The sequence below is a fragment of the Somniosus microcephalus genome, chromosome 22 (genome assembly GCF_052327205.1).
Source record: "Somniosus microcephalus isolate GS21.2 chromosome 22, FLI_Smic_1.0, whole genome shotgun sequence".
In the NCBI taxonomy this organism is placed as follows: domain Eukaryota; kingdom Metazoa; phylum Chordata; class Chondrichthyes; order Squaliformes; family Somniosidae; genus Somniosus; species Somniosus microcephalus.
In genome coordinates, this window is record NC_141008.1 from 70,887,626 (window position 1) to 70,907,704 (window position 20,079).

Here is a 20,079-nt window from a genome sequence, read left to right on the forward strand (position 1 = left end):
GGTTAAGTAGGTGTGCTGGGGCGTAGGGGTGGGGAGGGGTGCGGGCAGAGTTTGGGTTTCCCCACATGTTTTAACTTCACAGCATGCATTTTTTGGCTCTGACAGGTTCCCCGCCCGGGAGTCATCCTGATTGGCAGGATTGGCTTCCAGTCGGGCAGGGAGCACTCCGGAGCAGGCCGCAGGACCAGGTCAGTCCGATGACCGACCCCGGGGTTGGGGGGGTGGGGGGAGTCCGATCCTGGCAGGGGGTGTCCCATCCCGGGGATGAGATCCCGACCCCGGGGGGGTGTGATCCCTGACCCAGGGCACCTTTGTATGGGTAGGGGAGGTCCGATGGGGGGGAAGCTTGGGGGCCTATGGAAAGCACTCCTGCTCCTCTGGGCCCACAAGTAGTGTAGTGAAGGCACCTACCTTCTCCCCAAAGCTGCCCTCACCTCACTTCAGCTGCCAGGTTTCCTGAGGCCTGGGAAACCTGGCCGCCCACTGAAATACCTGCAAAGCTGGTTAAATCAGAGGCTGCCAGCCTCATTAAAATACTTAAATTGCCAACCTGCCTCCTGAAATTGGGTTGGCCCCTTGTCCCGCCCCTTGTCCCGCCTATGTAAAACATGGAAGTGGGCAGGTTGGGGTTGGAGCTCAGATTTTTAAAATTTTCACCACCCACTCCCAACCTACCCATTTTTGGGTGCTAAATTTCCCCTCACTAAGCCTTGGTAGCTTCTATAATAGTGAGAAAAGGACCACTGTGTAAGAAAACTGCTTACATCCCCTAGTTTTGCACAGTAGTTGCAAGCTATTTATTATTTTCTATGACACACGTTTTAGCTAAGTTTAACCAACTACTTTAAAACAATATGTTGTGCTTCTGCTACCATTTGCTTGTTTTTTTACAGAATCATAGAATGGTTACAACACAGAAGGAGGCCATTCGGCCTGTCAAGCCCGTGCCGGCTTTTTTGCAAGAGCACTTCAGCTAGTCCCACTCCCCCGCCCTTTCCCTGTAGCCCTGCAATTTCTTTCCTTCAGGCACTTACCAAATCCCTTTTGAAAGCCACAATTGTATCTGCCTTCACCACTCCAGATCCTAACCACTCGCTGCGTAGAAAAAGTTCTTCCTCATGTCGCCTTTGGTTCTTCTGACAATCACCTTAAATCTGTGTCCTCTGATTCTCGACCCTTCCGCCAATGGGAACAGTTTATCTCTATCTACTCTGTCTAGACCCCTCCTGACTTTGAACACCCCTATCAAATCTCCTCTCAATCTTCTCTGCTCTAAAGTGAACAATCCCAGCTTCTCCAGTCCATCTACGAAACTGAAGTTCCTCATCCCTGGAATCATTCTCGTAAACCTTTTTAAGTTTAAAGTTTAAAGATTTTGTTTGGACCTTAAAACCCAAATCAAAGTCTTGTGAAGTGTTATTCTGCTGTATTTTGAAGACAAAGACCAGATGACACTGGATAAAACCCATGTAGCATGATGAGGAATAAACAAAAGAACATGCTTAGCAGCTAGAGGTGCTTAAACCGGAGGCTGTGAAAGAACAACATCAGGCGGGCAAGAAACATTGTGGATTTGAGGTAGGGGAACCGAAAAAACAGTGATGATACAAGAGATAAGAAAAGGAGCGATAGCACCGATGTACCCTTGAACAGACGGAAAAATGCATTTCAACTGTGAGTCCAGTAAGCGAGGGTACGGTTCATTTAGGCCATAAATTTGTAGGAGTTAATTTCATTAAATCCAAATGACCAAATTATAAAGGAGGGGATGACATCAATAATTTTGCATTATTAACGAAGCACCATATATGGAACAAAGAAGTTTGGGCTGGAAGGATGATAGGATCAGTTAGCAGCAACATGGGACAGTACAGACTACAAAACTGCAAAACATGCTAAATATAGCTGCTTATGATTAAACACCTGAAGCATGCAGACAAAAATGTAAGACGTTGCAGAAAACCATGTATGGTATGTAGAAAAAATAATCATAGAACTAGAGGATATTTGGGAACTGCAGCTGGAAGAGGAGAACGTATGAGTTTGTAATAATCTGTGTCAACTAATACCGAGGGACTGATCTCTGGAAGCAGTTCCAGATGATCTAAGGATATGGGTGGATGAACAGTGAAGTCCTGAGGCAGTTAGATGAATAAGCAGATTGCTGCGTGACCTCGCGAGCAATGGGGTCCCACCAGCCAGCCTGAAGGGGAGATACCCAGCTGGGCATGCAACACAGCCCCAAGAGCCGGGATGTGTGCGACAGAACAAGACCCCGTGGTGTGATATCAAAGATCTGGGGCCCTCCTGTGACAAAGTGAGGCAATGTACAGGCAGTTGTTAGTCCAAGTGAGGAGTCAGAGTCTCAATGAGAAAGACTGAAATAGTACAGCTACCCCCCGATGCAAAGAATATGATGGCATTCATAGTTACATATTAGTATTTACAGCACAGAAACAGGCCATTCGACCCAACTGGTCTATGCTGGTGTTCATGCTCCACACTTCAGATGCCTGGATAGATCAGGTGGAGGCCTGCAATACTCAGAATCGTCGTTGTTTGCTGTGCACTTCACAACTGGCACAGTGTCGTGGCTTACAGATTCCTGAGGACCAAGTGGCTCCTCAAATAGCCTCCTCAGATGAGGAGGAGGAGGAGGAGGAGGAGGTGGAGGAGGAGGTGGAGGAGGAGGATGAGGAGGAGGTGGAGGAGGAGGGTGAGGAGGAGGAGGAGGAGGAGGAGGAGGAGGAGGAGGTGGAGGAGGAGGAGGAGGAGGAGGAGGAGGAGGTGGAGGAGGAGGAGGAGGAGGAGGATGAGGAGGTGGAGGAGGATGAGGAGGAGGAGGATGAGGAGGAGGAGGAGGTGGAGGAGGAGGAGGTGGAGGAGGAGGAGGTGGAGGAGGTGGAGGAGGAGGAGGAGGAGGAGGTGGAGGAGGTGGAGGAGGAGGAGGAGGTGGAGGAGGAGGAGGAGGAGGAGGAGGTGGAGGAGGATGAGGAGGTGGAGGAGGAGGAGGAGGAGGAGGAGGAGGAGGTGGAGGAGGAGGAGGAGGTGGAGGAGGAGGAGGTGGAGGAGGAGGAGGAGGAGGTGGAGGAGGAGGAGGAGGAGGAGGAGGAGAGCGAAAACGAACATCTTGCAGAGGCCCATCAACCAGCGGCAGCACTACGCGAGAACATTGCTTCCCGGGATGCAATGTAAGGTTCGAAAATTTCTGCACAACCCCAGAACAGAAGGAAAGTCTTTTTAAAGTGAATTTTGGAACATCGCAGAAGGAATATGGAAAAGGATAATTGTGGTTGTTGGGCCAAACAGAAGAGATTGTTTAAGGAAGAGACTTTTTGGGACTGTTTTCAGAGTTATTGAGCAAAAGCGATTTAAAATAAAAATCCCAGGAAGATTTGGTTGGTTTAAAAAAAGACAAAATTAGCATAGAATCTATGCTATTCACCTCAACTACTCCACGTGGTAGCGAGTTCCACATTCTAATCACACTCTGGGTAAAGAAGTTTCTCCTGAATTCCCTATTGGATTTATTAGTGACTATCTTATATTGATGGCCCCTAGTTCTGGTCTACCCGCAAGTGGAAACATCTTCTCTACATCAATCCTATCCCAACCCTTCCATAATCTTAAAGATCTCTATCAGGTTACCCCTCAGTTCTCTCTTTTCTATAGAAAAAAGCCCAGCTTGTTCAATCTTTCCTGATAGGTAATAACCTCTCAGTTCTGGCATCATTCTAGTAATTATTTTTGCACCTTCTCCAGTGCCTCTCTATCCTTTTCATAATATGGAGACCAGAACTGTTCACAGTACTCCAAGTGTGGCCTAACCAAGGATCTATACAAGTTTAAAATAACTTCGCTGCCTTTCAATTCTATCCCTCTGCTTTGTTTGCTTTTTTTAATGGCATTAACCTGTGTCACTACTTTTAGTGATTTATGCATCTATAGCCCCAGATCCCTCTGCTCCTCTACCCCATTTAGACACTTATTTTCCAAGGATTCTTACTACAGGTAGACTATCCTTTATTCGCACTTCTGAAAACCGAAAACCTCTGAAAACCGAAAGTTTTTTTGTGGAGCGTAAGTCGTGCGCACGACATAACCCGAGTGGCGCCAAACAAGGCCCGACGCGGCCGATGCTTTTCTGACCTGATTTGCGGGCCAGCTTAGCATAGGAGTCAGCCGATATCCGGCTTTCCCACAACTGGCGGTGGCAGTCGAGCCCCAGACCCCCGCTAAGTCAAGGAATTCAGATACGGAGCAGGGGGAGCTGTAAACAGACTGGGAGCGGCAGCACAGAGAAGCAGGAAGGGGAATGAGACACGCAACAGTCGCAAGAGGTAGCCTGAACTTTAAAAATTTATATTAAATACAAATACTAATTACCAAATTAATTTAATGTTCAGAGTTTCCCAGTCTGAAATAATACCTTCTGAAATCCGAAAATTTCCGAAAACCAAAACACAGCTGGTCCCAAGGTTTTCGGATAAGGGATAGTCAACCTGTACCAAAATGTACCAACTCACACTTAACTATATTGAAGTTCATTTGCCAATTATATGCACATTCTACAAGTTTATTAATGCCTTCCTGTATTTTGTTGCAGTCCCTCTCTGTATTAACTACACCTCCCAATTTGGTGTTGTCCACAAATTTTGAAATTGTACTTCCGATTCTCGAGCCCAAATTGTTTATGTAAATGGTGAACAACAGTGATCCCAGCACCAATCCTTGTGGAACACCACTTCCCACCTTTTGCCAGTCTAAGTAACTACCTTTAACCCCTACCCTCCGTTTTCTGTTTGGTAGCCAGCTTCCTATCCATTCTGCTACCTAACCCCTGACTCCACATGTTCTGACCTCAGTCATGAGCCTACTATGTGGCTCCTTATCGAAGACCATTTGGAAATCTAAATATATTACATCTGCTGCAGTACCCTTATCTACTCTTTCTGTCACTTCTTCAAAGAATTCAATAAATCTTCCCCTTTGAAATCTGCGCTGACTACTCTATTATATTTTCAGTTTATAGATGTTTTTCTATTACACCTTTGAATAAGGATTCCATTACCTTTCCTACCACCGACATTAAACTAATGGGTCTATAGTTCCCTGCACTTGTTCTCTCTCCCTTTTAAAATATAGGAATCACATCTATTCCTATGACCAGTCTTAGTAAATGGAGAGTCCGTTGAAGAATTACGTAATACTATGAATACTGATATGACCATAGCTGTGTGGAAAGACAAGTGCCTGGAGGATAGGGCATGCCAAGTGTTTGTGCAATAATATCACACAGCATAATTTCCAGGCTCATATTTGTATTACTGCCATTAACAATGACAATTTGTATTTATATAGTGCTTTTAACGTAGAAAATCATCCCAAGGTGCTTAATCGACTGACATTATTGACAAAAATAAAATTAAAATGTCATCTTGTAACCTGCCAAGAAAGTAGAATTTTACAGAGATTTATTTGCTTAATAACTTCCAAATAGTTCATTTTCTGTTACCTTGGTTTTATCAATTACACCACCATAGAATATTTAAAAAAACCATCCAGTTTTAAAGTTAGAAGAGACTAAAATTCTATCCTGAACCTTTTATTTCTATTGAAATTTGATAAACTATTAGAAATGTTTATTATCTGTCACTATTACAGACATGGTGATAGGTGGATAAACAGACAGAGCCATTTTAATAAGGAGCCCTTTGCAGCATCATGAAACATTAATGACATTTATTGGTTCATCAGTTAAATATTGACCTTGAGTACAACTCAAACGCATAACAACAGTGGTGTGAAGTGGTAATTTAATCCAGTATGCAAGATTATTTGCCTGTTTATAATGAAAGACCCAGAATTTGCAGGAGTGGGAATCTCATGGTATGCGGCGTGAGCTGGATATTTTTCCTCATCCTTCAACTCCATCTACTTTTGCGCTACAAATTGCTGAAAGTGCGAATTGATAATGGCGCAACAATTGCAACGGAGCACTTTAAAAAAAAATTGTTTGTGGGATGTGGGAGTTGCTGGCAAGGCCAGCATTTAGAAACATAGAAACATAGAAACATAGAAGATAGGAGCAGGAGTAGGCCATTCGGCCCCTCAAGCCTGTTCCGCCATTTAATGAGATCATGGCTGATCATCCAAATTCAGTACCCTGTCCCTGCCTTCGCCCCATATCCCTTGATCCCTTTAGCCTTAAGAAATATATCTAACTCCTTCTTGAATATACTTAATAAGTTGGCCTCAACTGCCCTCTGTGGTAGAGAATTCCACAGGTTCACCACTCTCTGGGTGAAGAAATTCCTCCTCATCTCTGTCCTAAATGGCTTACCCCTTATCCTTAGACTGTGACCTCAGGTTCTGGACTCCCCCGCCATCAGGAACATCCTTCCTGCATCTAGTCTGTCTAGTCCTGTTAGAATTTTATAAGTTTCAATGAGATCCCCTCTCATTCTTCTAAATTCTAGCGAATATAAGCCTAATCGACCCAATCTCTCTTCATACGTCATTCCTGCCATCCCAGGTACCAGTCTGGTAAATCTTCGCTGCACTCCCTCCATGGCAAGAACATCCTTCCTCAGATAAGGCGACCAAAACTGTACACAATACTCAAGGTGTGGTCTCACCAAGGCCCTGTACAACTGCAGCAAGACATCCCTGCTGCTGTACTCGAATCCTCTCGCTATGAAGGCCAAAATATCATTTGCCTTCTTAACCGCCTGCTGCACCTGCATGCTTACCTTCAGCGACTGGTGCACAAGGACCCCCAGGTCTTGTTGCACTTCCCCTTCTCCCAATCTATTGCCATTCAAATAATAATCTGTCTTCCTGCTTTTGCCACCAAAGTGGATAACCTCGTATTTATCCACATTATACTGCATCTGCCATGCATCTGCCCAATCACCCAACCTGTCCAAATCATACTGGAGTTTCTCTGCATCCTCCTCACATAACACATGCCCACCCAGCTTTGTGTCATCTGCAAACTTGGAGATATTACATCTAGTTCCCTCATCTAGATCATTAATATATATTGTGAATAGCTGGGGTCCTAGCACCGATCCCTGCGGTACCCCACTAGTCACTGCCTGCCACTCGGAAAAAGACCCGTTTATTCCAAATCTTTGCTTCCTATCTGCCAACCAGTTCTCTATCCAAGACAGTACCTTACCCCCAATCCCATGTGCTTTAACTTTGCATGCCAATCTCTTATACGGGCCCTTATCAAAAGCCTTCTGAAAGTCCAAATACACCACATCCACTGGTTCTCCCTTATCTATTCTACCAGTTACATCCTCAAAAAATTCCAGTAGATTAGTCAAGCATGATTTACCTTTTGTAAATCCATGTTGACTTTGTCCGATCCTGTCACTGTTTTCCAAGTGCTCTGCTATTACATTTTTTATAATGGACTCTAGCATTTTCCCCACTACCGATGTCAGGCTTACCGGTCTATAATTCCCAGTTTTCTCTCTACCACCTTTTTTAAATAGTGGGGTTACATTAGCTACCCTCCAATCCATGGGAACTACTCCAGAGTCTATAGAATTTATTGCCCATCCCTAATTGCCCTTGAGAAGGTGGTGGTGAGCCGCCTTCTTGAACCGCTGCAGTCCGTGTGGTGAAGGTACTCCCACAGTACCATTAGGTAGGGAGTTCCAGGATTTTGACCCAGCGACAATGAAGGATCGGCGATATATTTCCAAGTCAGGATGGTGTGTGACTTGGAGGGGAACTTGGAGGTGCTGGTGTTCCCATGAGCTTGCTGCCCTTGCCCTTCTAGGTGGAAGAGGTCGCGGGTTTGGGAGGTGCTGTCGAAGAAGCCTTGGCGAGTTGCTGCAGTGCATCTTGGAACTTTGGTGAACAATGGGAACAACAGTCTAGCTCCTGACAATTAAGGATAGAGAAGGAAACAGAGCGAACGATGGAGAAGGGCGTAGGGTGAAACTGAGCCAAATTAGATACAGAAACAGAAATAAAGAGAGGTAAAGAAAGATTGGATTATGAGCGAGAAAAAAGGAGAAAGGAAAAGTAAGAACATTTTTTAAATACCTCGAGAAACAAATTACTACCTGTAGGAATGAGACTCCAGAGCTTCAGTTGTTCCCTTTCTGGGCAGCTGAGGTTCAGTAGAAATTCCAGGACCATTAATCACCACATTAACAGAGTACTTACACCATGTAATAGCAGCCCTAACTTCCTGCGGCTAGTTTAATTCGTATTTACTGCACGAATCCAGCAATTTCTTGACGCTCATGGGGAGGTTTACGGCGATACCTTGTCTTTGCAAGGCTAATAGCGGAGTGGCACAAATCGTCCAGAAATCCATGGCGATTCACAACTCATGGATTCCTCGCCACAAAATGCTGGGTTTTTTTTATGCACTAATAACGCCGTGTGCCGTGAACTCGCCATTATTTAACCAGCAAATTCGGTGCCTATATTTTATAATATACCACGAAAACGCCAATAGAATAAATTTCAGTCTTAATATACAATTGGCACAGTCTCGCACTTGAAAAATGCAGTGGCTCTTAAGATTGTATAAATAATTAACTGTTGTGAAAGTGTCTCGGCTAATGTAAGAAAGTGTAACACTCTGGAGACAAAAAAAACGGACAACTGCCTCATTTCTTTCCAATGGAAGCAAAGAAGCAATTAATTTTGATATGTTCTGTCCCAAATACTCTACATTAATTTCAAGTTTCTCGCTGAAATGCATGGAGCTGCTAATCATTCAGATAGCTGAGTCGAATACCTAATCTTCACTTCTATCAATTGTGTGAAGATTTTGATTGGCGTGGAAGTGGAAAATGGTTTCTTTGCTGCTTTTCTCATCACAGAGACATTCAGTGTATTGATTGGAGTGCAAAATCCAATTACTCAAAGAAGCTTTTAATAACTTGCTGAATTTTCACTACTCTTGGCCAAACAGGCTGGAGAGAGCTTACATCTTGCCTTATATTGATTGAAAGGGAGACATTGTCAAAGCAGCTCTGAGGTAATAGGAATTGGTTCTGCTGTAAAGCAGTGACTGAGAGCCCAAATGAGTATGACAGAGAGCAACGAGACTTTGATCACCTGTAATTTTTCTATTAGAAAGTGATTGCCTGGGGTACTGTACTTTTCATGTAAAAAGTAAAATATCACGTTTGTCTCATTGCTCTTTGCCTAACCGAGATGCAAATCTAACCAAGAGAGAGGTGACAAAATAAAATTCATTTTGATGTGCTGTTACTTGACACTGAAAAAAAACTAATTCTAGCAGTCAGTCTATTCCCAATTCATTCTGAACAAAAATCTATTATGAGTTTGACAGTCTTAGCTGAAAGAAGCTTAGGTTGAAAATATGGTGTGAAATGGCACTCTTGTGCAGTACAAGATGGTTTGATGTGCTTATAGACACATGGCTGGAGTAAATTTCGGCTCTGTCAGCTTTTACCTAAATACCCCCAAATGCTTTGTGGATACTTAACCATCGTATTAACTCAGAAGTGCCACCTCTTATTTAATACAGCGATGAAGCAGCAGAAATGTTAAACCCTTGTAGTATGCACACATTCTGCAATAATGTATAGGTTATTCATTTAAAAAGGAACTGGACCCAAAATTTCCAGGCCTCAGGGAGGGGGAGAGGAAGAAGCAGCGTTGGGTACCGGACCCAATTTGGGGAAGGAATCTGCTTCCTCTGATCACCACTCCTTTTTTTGGAAATGGGGTTGGATCCCATTTGCCTCCAAATCCCCTCCCCCCCCCCAACCCCCCACCCCACCCCCGCCTTCTGTGTGGACATCACCAGAAAAGGCAGGCTGGTGAGATCAGTTTACCCACCAGAAATCCTGTCAATTCTGCCTCCATTGTTCAAAGTGCTAACTATGCCTGTACGATGCAACCATTCTAATGTGCCGGGATTGGATCCTGGTGGAAGTGGGCCCATTAGTTACTTCAAACACTAGGTTTTCAATGGCCATCAACTGTTAGAGAGATTCATTGCATTGGGAAAGTAGCATCTTTCAATTTAAAGACATTCTTTTGCCTTTTTAAAGTTCTTCAGCCAGAACGTTGGTCTTAATGGTCTTAATGGTCTGTCAAGGTGCCTCTCGGAAATTCTTGCTCTCCCGCCATGGCATGCCCAGCAACGCTGCACATGGTGCCAACATCCACCCTGCTCCCCCTATGCCAATGCCAATGACCCCGATCCCAGACTGGTGGCTGATGTCCCGTCCGGTCACTCTTCTGGTATGCAGGGGGGTGGGGGTGTGCGAGTGCCCGTGCAATCTGCAGCATTTCTGGAGCGTGCCAGGATGGCAGGGCAGGAATTTTCAGAGTGGCACCTTGCTAAAATGTTAAGGGGCCGGCTTTTCTGGCAGAAGAAGACTAAACAGGTTAGAAAAAATGGCACTAATTCAAAGTTGTCCCTTTCCCAATGGCAATCACTCGCTCTGCACTTGAAGCAGCTGAGAGTCCCACATCCGCCGAGTTCTGGTCCAGTAGCAGTGTGGGGCTCAGGAAACTTGGACCCCCCCCACCCCCCCTATAATTTGTCCCTTCACTTTCCTCTCTTACTCTACTGAAGGTGCTGACCTCTGTTGGCCAAGTAAACATGGTGAGCCAAGATAGTGGGTGTCAGCAGGCCATTCAACCGTGGAGGACTTCACAACAAAGCCTCATCCTACCTTCACCTGATATCTACACACGCACATTTTCAGCAGCGGTCACTGGATAGCAAGTAGCAGGAAACCAGCTGACTTCGTTTCTGGGGTACTGGAGCTGATTATGTCACGGCTGGTTGCCAGCCTAGCTGATGATATCAGCAAGAATTCTATCTTTAAATAGCGGTTTTATTAGTAAACGTATCTTTAAATATAAGTTCTATTACCAAATGTGGCCAATATGCAAGTTTGCATTATATTAAGTGAAAACCCTGATGATGTAAATCACCACCAGTTCAACACAAAACACTTAGGCCTAGAAATTAGGTTGGTAGCGCCGGCGCTGAGCGCCTAAAGAGACCTAGAATTGGGGCGAAGCCCTATGTTGGGGCGAACGCTATGAAGATAGCGCCAACTCAGATATTGACTATACATTTAGCGCCTGCGCTAAGTGTTTGCGCGCGCCCACGAGCGCAAGCAGCTCATGACGTCATTTCAGTGTGCAACGCCTTTTATGAGCGCCTGAGCGCATATTGGGTGGCGCCCAGAGCCTTAGCGCCCAGCGCTATTAGTGACAGTTCGAGGGAGGGCTAACAGGCCCTTCTCGGAGTAGGGCGGCGCTATTTAAAGGGGACAGCTCTAGTGCAGAATCTTCTGCCACTTGGCCTGCTCATTGCGATCGCTGTTAGAGAGAGTTGGCGAGCTAATGTGGAGCAGAGTTCTGGGAATTTAGCTTTACAGTACTTGAGACCTTCAACCCTGTCCGAAGCACTTGCAGCACTACACTTAAAAGCCTTTTGACCAACTGGCATCGGAATGGGAGCTTGTTTGGAGGGCGACGGCCTCATCGCCCAACACTGTGAAGGGGCAGAGAGACGGCGGGAGAGAGGGCTGGGATTGGCCAGAATGAGGAGGGGCAATGGAGGTCGGCCAATCCGACGGGATGCTGCGAGGGTCTTTAGGCAGCAGGTGACAAGCCTTGACATGTCGGAGGAGCAGTGTTTGCGAAGGCTCCGACTCTGGAGGGACATTGTTACTGATCTGTGCCACCTGCTTGGTCAGGATCTGCAGCCGCGTGAACGCTGCAGAACCTCTCTGTCCGTGATGGCTAAACTGACTGATGGTCTCCATTTTTATGCCAACGGATCCTTTCAGTCAGCCATTGGGGACAATGCGACTGTCGCTCAGGCTGCAGTCTGCTGTTGCATCCGGCAAGTGACTGATGCCCTTTATAGGCGACCGCGTCAATTCATTACCTTCCCTCGGACACTGCACAAGCAGGCGGAGGAGGAGGAGTATGAGGAGGAGCAGGAGGAGGAGGAGGAAGAGCAGGCGGAGGAGGAGGAGGAGGAGGAGGAGGAGGAGGAAGATGGAAGGGCTGCTGAAAGTGGAAGGTCCATACGTCAGAGGCTCCTCTGGACTCCTGTCCACACCCCTGTGGCGGAATGATAAGAGTCTTAACTCATGCGCACCTTGGATGTTTGAGGGCCTCTGAATGCCAGCATCACTGAAAGTAGTCACATGCACCATGCAACATTGAAACTTCTGTTTATTGACACAAAAGTCTTTCATTACAGCTAAACAACGTAATGTGAGCAGAAACCATAACGTACAAAAAAACTGTGAACTGCTCGGCAAAGCCGCAAAACTCAACAAACCTTCTGCAAATATAACAGCAGGTGAGGGTGTCCTTGAATTTGGACAAACAAACGTCTCAGCACTTCCCTCTACAACTGGCCCCTTGAGGGAGAACGACTTCTCTTTCGCGCCCGGCCCCTTCCCTCCCTGCTGCTCCTACGTAATTGAACCCCAGTGGCGGGCTCAAGGCTGGGGGACGCTTGCTGACTGTCTGGAAGCGCATAAGCCCCTGAGGGACGGGCTGGCCGACCTCTGGGCTTGGAGGGTGCGGACGCAGGATGCTTGCTGTGACCATGGCTGGAAGCAGTGTGGCCTGCAGGTGGTGGCAGCTGCAATGCAGGCGTCCCAGCGCTGGCATGTGCAATGGTCTCCTGCCGAGAGAGGACACCTGCACCATGGTCGGACGACACACTGGCTATCTGAGGGGAGCGGCTCGGCTCATCCGCCACAATCGCAGGCTCCACGGATTCCTGGCCTTGTACGGGAGTGGAAGGGCCCGGGGTGATCCTATCTGATGCAGAGAGGGTGGCTGCAGTGAGAGATCGCGTTGCGTCAATCTGGGTGTGGAGGAGCCCAGCAAGTGCCTGCGTGGCAACAGTGAGGACCTGTGTGTCAGGTGCCAGTGCTTCGGAGAAGGCCAGGACAGTTCTTCCCATGGCTTCGGACAAGGCAGGTGCCGACCGCTCCACTGCCTCAGACAAGCCCTGCACAGACCTTTCCAGGGATTGTCCGAAGCCCTGAACTGTCCTTTCCATTGCCGATTCAAAGCCGCGGACAGTCCTCTCCATTGTTGGGCCGAAGCCCTGGATAGTCCTGTCCATTGTGGCCCCGAAGCCCTGGATAGACCTGTCCATTGTTTCCCCGAACACCTGGAGAGTCCTCTCCATTGTTGCCCCAAAGCCTTGCAGAGTCCTCTCCATTGATGCCCCGAAGTCCAACGTACTCCTAGCCAATGAATCTATTGACTCAGGCATCTTCTCCACTGCAGCCATCAGCTCCGTGTGTCTGGCCCGGGCCTGTTTGCTCACCTCAGCCAGGCGACGGACCTCATCTGCACTCTGTGCAGCATTCATGACGACCTGCCTTGCCCTGCGGGGAGACGGTGGCCGAACTTGCCTATCCCCCATGCGTTGCTGCATGCCGCTTGGTCCGGCAACTGGTTCATCCTCAGAGCCACCCCCCCTCCCCTCCAGGGGACTACTATCCCCAGTCTGCAGATGTCTCAGCTCCCCGGATTCTGCAACGGCTGGTCCGGATTCCTCCTGGTCCTCGCCTCCGGTGGCACTGGCACTGGCAGCTTCAGCGCGTTGAGCCCGAGTTGGTGCTGCTTCATCTGAAAGTGGGAGGTGGAAGAGTGGCTTTAGCAAAAGGACAGCTTTGCTGAAAGGCATGCCAGATTGCGGCAAGGCTCTGACATGGCTGCACACTGAGGATGCATGCTGGCGGGGGGGACCAAGTGGAAGGCAACAGGTGAAAAAGGTGAGAGTCTTACCCTCGCTGTCGGTAATGGGGTCGGCAGATGCAGTGGTCACAGGACCAGACAGACGTCCTCCAAGTATCTGGTGCACTCTCTCCTCCAGATCCGTGAGAGTGACCACTTGTGCAGGTCCGCCACCGGTTCGACGCTGCTCCTTTCGAATCATCGCCAGCTTGGACTGCAGGGGAAAGAAGGGGAGGTTCTGTCACACGATGCCTTGAGACCTCATCGCATGCCCCCCATGGTGCAAGAGCCCTTACATGAGGCCTTGAGACCGCATCGCATGCCCCCCATGGTGCAAGAGCCCTTACATGAGGCCATGAGACCGCATCGCATGCCCCCCATGGTGCAAGAGCCCTTACATGAGGCCCTGAGACATCTGTCCATGTGTGTGCCCAGAAAGGGCCATGGGTGCATACTGACAGATGGCCATTGGCGCATCATTGCAGCAGGGTGCCCGAAGTCAGCTGCAGATGGAGGGAAGCACAAGTTTGGTAAACCATCACTCACCCTAACGATCCGTGTGAGGTCGTTGAATTTCTTCCTGCACGGAACAGGGGTCCTGGTCGCCATGCTGCTGGAGTTGACCCTCACAGCAACCTCCCTCCAAGATCGTCGATAAGCCTTCTGATTCGGCCTCTTGCCATTATCCGGATACAGGACCTCTCGACGGTGTTCAACTGCAGCCACCAAGTGGTCCAGAGCTTCAGTGCTGAAGCGCTCTGCTCTCTGCCTAACCTTCTCCATGATGAACAAGTTTGTACCGCCAGACAAGGGCGAGCGCCGAACCTGAGGCCTACAGGGCGTTGGGTGTTGAAGTTCAGGCTGACTGACCCACCCCTTTAAGAGCCGGCCGGCGCCTGCAAGTCTCGTGCTTTCCCGTAATTGAGTTCACCTGCGCTGCGCCCGTCCGCGTCGATATTGAGTAGCGCCTTAAGAGCACCGTGCAACGGCTGATTTAGCGCCTCAATCCCCTTTGGGGGCGATGCAACCCAATATCGCGCCAGGCGGTGATAAGTTTCGTCTGGCTATAAACTTTGCGCATCGCCAGCTCTAACGCCTCAAGCGGGGCTATACCCAATTTCTAGGCCTTAGAGACATTTTTAAACAAATGATTAATTGAATAAATCCATCATAACTGTTACTATTTTAGTCTTCTTCTTCACTCGGACTAAATAAAAAGCAAGAGACCATCGCACTGATTGGCTGAATGCAGTTTCTCTCTGATAAAGCCAAAATGTCATTGATTGTGCACACTACGTCGATTAAGCTTTGAACAAACCCTGAATACTTTCCATTTCCTGCTTTTTTCCAGTTCTGATGAAAGGTCTTCGACCTGAAACGTTAACTCTGTTTCTCTCTCCATGGATGCTGCCTGGCCTGCTGAGTTTTTCCAGCGTTTTCTGTTTTTATCCCTGAATATTGCTTCTGTTGCAGTGGTGACTCAACTGAGATAACAACAGAAAACGCTGGAAAAACTCAGCAGGCCAGGGCAGCATCCGTGGAGAGAGAAACAGAGTTAACGTTTCAGGTCGAAGACCTTTCGTCAGAACTGGAAAAATGTTAACTCTGTTTCTCTCTCCACGGATGCTGCCCGGCCTGCTGAGTTTTTCCAGTGTTTTCTGTTGTTATTTCAGATTTCCAGCATCCGCAGTATTTTGCTATTGTATTAGTGACTCAACTGAGCATTTGTCAAATTGAAATGGTGCTTACAATAATAAGTAACAAACACATAGTTGTAGTGTATGTACTATGCAGAAGGAACTATATTCTGCAGCCCCTGTATACTGCAGTACCAGTAGTGACCACCCCTGTATATAAGCCTGTGAAGTAACTTTGCATAGTAGTTCCAGTTTTGTCTCCACTCAGTAAACACCTGTTGTAACCAACTCCTGCAGTCCGTGTCTCAATTACACACAGACATAATACTGGCGACGAGCAGATCCGAACTTACCTACAGTCTGCACCACCTCATGGGGATCCATCCCTGAAGCGAAGTTGTCAGAGGTCGAGGCCAGAAGGAAGAAGGAACGAAAGAAAAAAAAAAACCAAACAAACAAGAAACGAGCGTCGACCGTGGGCAACCGCCTCTGATTCATTGGATTTGAAGATTGCAGGAGAGGCTGTCGAGAGCGGGGCTTGGTTATCCTGTCTATGGTGTTCCAGCTAATCGGGCTGGTGGCAGGTAGTACACTGATCCTTCCTGGGCTGCGGCGGGCTAGAGCTCGATCGGGTGGCTTTTCAACGTGGCCGAGCAGCGTTGTCGGGAAGAGGAGAGAGAGAGAGAGGGTGGAGCACACAGGGCGCGGCCAGTGCTACGAAGCCGGGCAGCGTACAGACCCGAGAAGAGGGAGGAAAGTGTCCCGTAGGGTTTGCTCTGACGATGGGAAAATAAAAGAAATTAGAAGCACAGAAAGCCGCGAGGAGCTGCAATTTGCCACGGGGACCGCGGAGAGTGGCGTTAGCAGCAGGGGGGAAGTGCGCGAAGACCATAGGGCGTCGCCATCAAGGCATAAAAACGCCAGCAACAGCGCTAGCAGCAGCGGAGAAGACAGAAAGCGCGGGAGGCACCATCTTAATCCAGCAGGGAAGAAGGGAAAGCGCGGGAGGCGCCATTTTGTTAAATCGGGGAAGAAGGCAAAGCGCGGGAGGTGCCATCTTAGATTTCCAAGATGCCGAAGACCGGCAATATCACTGCCTTCGATAATGCAATAGAAGACTGGACCATGTATGTGGAAAGAGTCGAAGTATATTGCAAGGCAAACGAAGTAGCCGATGAGAAAAAGGCATTGGTACTACTAAACTTAATGGGCGCAAGAACGTACGGCCTATTGCAGAACCTGATCACTCCAGCCAAACCGATGGTGAAGAGTTTTAACGAAATTGTTGATATACTACAGGAACACCTAAATCCTACACCGCTGCTGATAGCAGAAAGATTTAAATTCCACAGGAGAAATCAGCATAAAGATGAGAGCAATGCTGATTACCTTACAGAACTACACAAGCTATCAAAGCACTGCCAGTTCGGAGCAAGACTGACAGACACTCTACGGGACAAATTTGTCTGTGGGCTCCTGAGTGAAGGAACCCAGAAGAGGTTACTCTCAGAGAAAGAGCTGACACTGGATAAGGCTTTCAGCTTGGCAGTATCGTATGAAGCAGCAGCAAGGGGAGCTGCGGAAATACAGCAAAAGCCACAGGAATACGGCACCCATGAAATGACACGGGGATGTGAATAATGTTATCGCTGCGGCAGAACAACCCATGACCAGAAGGACTGCTGGTCCAAGGACAAAAAAACAGGCAATGCGGAAAGATGGGACACATTGCACGAGTTTGCAGGTCTGGAAAGAAAACTAACGACAACAAAAAGCCTACTAAGGACCAGTACAGGAAAGTACAAAAGATGACGGGCAGTAGTTCCGAAGACCAGAAGAGCGATAGTGAATCCGGGAACAAGAGACTAAGCTGTCTCAAACTTCACAACGTAATCGCGAAAGAGGATCACCGAACCATTTGGGTCACCCTCACGATAGCAGGGTCCCAAGTCAAAATGGAATTGGATACAGGATCAGCCCTGACCGTCATGAATCGACGAGACTACGAGCGGCTATTCTCACACATACCCTTGAAAGAGACATCCATTGTCTTGAAGACGTATACGGGGCAGAAAGTATACCCCAGAGGGAAAATAAGGGTGCCTGTCGAATACAACGGCAAAGAAATACAGAAATTGTATCTGTACATACTGCAAGATGGTGGACCACCGTTATTGGGACGTGAATGGATCAGAAAGATAAGTTTAGACTGGCACTCCATTCAGGCACTGACTGTGGCTGGTAAAAAGGATGACGACGTCACACCTGGACGATTGTCAAAAATCTTAGCTAACGCTAAAGAGGTATTTCATCAAGAACTGGGAACTCTTAAAGGCGTAACCGCCTCGATAAAAATAGAAGAGAATGCAATCCCCAAGTTTTTCAAAGCAAGGCCGGTACCGCATGCAATTCGCCCAGCTGTCGAGGCAGAGCTGGAGAATCTGGAGAATGCAGGTGTGTTATCTAACGTAGACTGGAGCGAGTGGGCGACACCCATCGTTCCTGTCATGAAAAAACGTTAAACAATAAGTCTGAGGAGCCAAGGAAGGCTCGCATCTGTGGGGACTTCAAGGTGACTGTGAACCCAGTCCTTCACACAGTACAGTATCCTCTTCCGAGGATAGAAGATATTTTCGCCTCACTATCTGGAGGGAAGCGTTTTACAAAAATTGACCTAGCACAAGCATATTTGCAGATGGAGGTTGAAGAATCCTCTAGGAAGTATCTCACGATAAACACTCACAAAGGTCTTTACCAGTATAATCGACTGGTATTCGGAGTAGCATCAGCTCCGGCGATATGGCAAAGAGCGATGGAACAAGTCCTGCAAGGGATTCCGGGGACCCAGTGTTACTTGGACGACATCCTAGTGACAGGTGAAAATGACAGTGAACACCTCGCCAACCTAGAGCAGGTGCTCACTAGACTAAGAGAACACGGGCTACGAGCCAATCGCCCCAAGTGCGAGTTTTTTAAGAAACAGATATCGTATTGTGGCCACGTGATTGATGAAGAGGGGTTACATAAGTCCCCTGACAAAATTGAAGCGGTAGTTAAGGCTCCAGCGCCTGAAAATGTGTCACAACTGAGGTCATTGCTCCATGTGGGAAATCAGGGACGCTGCCAGTGTCCCTGACGACCATGTGTGCGGGAAATGCATCCAGCTGCAGCTACTTGTAGACCGCATTGCGGCGCTCGAGCTGCGGGTGGATGAATTTTGGAACATGCGCGATGCTGAGAGGGTCGTGGATAGCACGTTTAGCGAGTTGTTCACGCCTCAGGGTAGGGCTGCACAGGGGGTGATCATCAGGCGGAGCAACAGAGGCAGGCAGGAAGTGCAGGGAACCCCTGCGGACATCCCCCTTTCAAACAAGTATACCAAGTTGGATACTGTTGAGGGGGATGACTCACCAGGGGAAGGCAGCAGCAGCCAGCTTCCTGGCACCAGGGACGCTTCTGCTGCTCAGAAAGGGAGGAAAAAGAGTGGGAGAGCAATAGTGGTAGGGGATTCTATCGTAAGGGGAACAGATAGGCGTTTCTGTGGCCGCAAACGTGACTCCAGGATGGTTTGTTGCCTCCCTGGGGCCAGGGTCTGGGATGTCACTGAGCGGCTACAGGGCATTCTTAAGGGGGAGGGCGAGCAGGCAGAGGTCGTGGTCCACATTGGGACCAACGACATAGGAAGGAAGGGGGATGAGGTCCTGCATCAAGAATTTAGGGAGCTAGGTAACAGATTAAAGAGCAGGACCTCGAAGGTTGTAATCCTGGATTACTCCCAGTGCCACGTGCTAGTAAGTATAGGAATGGGAGGATAGAGCAGATGAATGCGTGGCTAAAGAGTTGGTGTAGGGGGGAGGGTTTTACTTTCCTGGATCACTGGGCCTGCTTCTGGGAAAGGTGGGACTTGTACAAGTCGAACGGGTTGCACCTGAACCAGAGCGGGACAAATATCCTTGCGGGGAGGTTTGCTAGCACTGTTGGGGGGGGTTTAAACTAACTTGGCAGGGGGATGGGATACAGAGGGGAGCTGAAATAGGGGGTGATGTGCTGCCAATTATAGAGAAAAAAACAAGTCAGCTTGGTAGACAGGGCAAATATATAAGGGCAAGGCTGGATGGCATCTATTTTAATGCAAGGAGTCTTGCAAATAAGGTGGATGAACTGAAGGTGTTGATAAACAGATGGGAGTATGATATTGTTGCTATCACGGAGACATGGTTGAGGGAGGGGCAAGACTGGCAGCTCAATATTCCGGGGTACAGAATCTTCAGGCGAGACAGAGGGGGAGGTATAAGAGAAGGGGGTGTCGCAATATTAATTAAGGAGTCAATTACTGCAGTAAGGAGGGATGATATATTAGCAGGTTCCTCTAATGAGGCCATATGGGTGGAGCTTAAAAACAAAAAGGGGGCAAGCACTTTGCTGGGAGTGTACTATAGGCCTCCAAACAGTCAGGGGGAGATAGAGGAACAGATATGTAGGCAAATCTCAGAGAAATGTGCAAATAATAGGGTAATAATAATGGGGGATTTCAACTTCCCCAATATTAACTGGGATAGTCAGAGTGTGAAAGGCTCAGAGGGTGTAGAATTCTTAAAGTGCATCCAGGAGAGCTTTTTGAGCCAGCATGTAGAAAGTCCTACAAGAGAGGGGGCGGTACTGGACCTAATTCTAGGGAATGTGGCCGGCCAAGTGGAAA